The following is a 2,071-nucleotide window of genomic DNA, read 5'->3' on the forward strand; positions in this document are numbered from 1 at the left end:
CCCCAAACCCCTGCGCTCCTCCTAGCAGACAATTAATTACAGAGCCGGCACCAGATGAGTTGTCATTTGTGGTCAAGTTTCTAATAATTGCATTAGGTCTTCAGGTTTTTCTAAGATGCCCTTCCCTTCTTTCCCCTCACCCCCTCCTCTTTTTATTTCTCTCTTCTCTCTCTCACCCTCTTTAGTTGAACACCCCCCATCCCCTGACACGACGGAGATAAATATCTTTAGTCAGTCAATGGAGGCGACAGAGGGACTTAAAATGCAGAGGCAGTCATTTGATTTCCAGCTAACAGAGCTGCCCATTAGCCCAGCACTCATCAGCCATGCATTACCTCTCAGGCCTGCTGTCCTGAGTGTGGAAGCTTTAACTCTTTCACTGTCCACTGCTGGCCAGGTTAACTGTGTAATATCAGGTATATTTTGACCAGCTCTGTTCCACTGGCCATATCAACCCCTTTAACTGTCCCCTATATGTGACAGCAACCCCTTAGCTGTCAGCAGGCTTACCAAAATCAAAATTAGGTTCATCGTTCCACTTTTGTGGTGAAAAACCACAACAATGGCGGTTTGTGTCTGTAATAGAGCTCCTTACTATGTATGTGATTTGTCGATAGTTAATAAGTATAAACACCATTGACCATTAAGCAACATTTGAAGCATCCACCCTAAAAACATGACACTGCATGAAAATTGCAGAACTCTGGCCCACATTTTCCGTAAGAGAGCTGCTTATATTATTTGAGGTATTTCACAGTGTCCTCTTCATCCTCTGTGCGGAGAGTTTGAACCAGAGGTGCATTCGTGCGGAGCGCACCTATGACGCATGCACATGCGTGTGGCTGATTACAAAGGTTATGTAACCACTGTTCCTATGGTGGCAATACATGCTACATACATTAGTCAGCTATAATGTTTTATTTACCTTAGTAGACAAATTTCACCCTTGAGGGTTAAAGTTGAAGTAGATGTTAAATCTGTCATAGCGCATAACGTTTTAGGCTAACGAGTTTGACTCAATGATGTTTTTGCATTTAGAGCCGCACTAACAATTGTGTTCATTAGCAAGTAGTCAGATGGTTATTTTCTTAATTTATCAATTACTCCTATGGTCTGTGAAAATGTTAGGAAATGGTAATAAACGCCCATCACAACTTAATGACCATGGCAACAAATTACAAACACTTGAAACCTGAAAGTAGTTAAAGATTAAATATCTGTCGGTCGGTCCGTAATCTTAAAATTGCTAGAACAGACCAATAGCTGCAGAAATAACACTGGTTCACAGCAGCTTCTCAACCTGATCTCAGTCCGAGATAGTGAGGAGAGGAGCAAAAAAGAGACGCGGCAAAGGGAAGACAGGACACTGTAACGCTATGAAAGAGACATCATTCATGAGAGATATGTCTGTGTGTGTGTGTGTGTGTGTACCCCATTTGCCACAGTTGCATGCCTTGTCAAGCGTGTCATTGAGCATTCATATGTTGTTTGACTGCTGATAGAATGGCAGGCATATTTATTAAAGAGTCAATGTGATGGGACACCAGAGCAAGCACACTCTCACACACACTCACTCTCTCTCTCTCACACACACACACACACACACACAAAATAAAACACACAATGCACTAATACACAGTCCACATCAGTGACATCTGCCTGTTTAACTAATAGAAGGCAAAAGCTTGATATTAAGTAGTCGAGGGACAGACACACACATACACACACGCACAATAACACAGGGAGCTCAGCTTCCCCCCAGGCCTGATTGCCATCTCCATAGCTCCTTTTTAACAGGGCTGCCAATTGAAATTGAAATTGTATTCTTGTGTGTGTACTATCAGAGGTACCTCTCAGGGTTTTATACAGCTAAGAGGAGGGCTGGGGGGGGGGAGACGCGCACACACACACACACACACACACACACACACACATACATTCACACAGGAAGGGATAATGCAGGGGTAAGTCAAGGCTGTCACTCTCCCATGCAGAACACACAAGAGGGAACAAAACACAGACTTATGCTTCTATGCTTTCTATGTAATTCAGCATGCGTACACACACACAC

At 43.4% G+C, this 2,071-nt stretch overlaps 1 protein-coding gene across 6 annotated transcripts in view; it reads right to left on the reverse strand.

Moving 5' to 3' along the window:
• rsrc1 (arginine/serine-rich coiled-coil 1) overlaps window positions 1–2,071 on the reverse strand; it is a 103,824-nt gene that overhangs the window by 65,410 nt on the left and 36,343 nt on the right. The window lies entirely within an intron of this gene.

This window comes from Morone saxatilis, unplaced genomic scaffold, assembly GCF_004916995.1.
Source record: "Morone saxatilis isolate NCDOM2014 unplaced genomic scaffold, NCSU_SB_2.0 Contig8, whole genome shotgun sequence".
Taxonomy (NCBI): Eukaryota; Metazoa; Chordata; class Actinopteri; family Moronidae; genus Morone; species Morone saxatilis.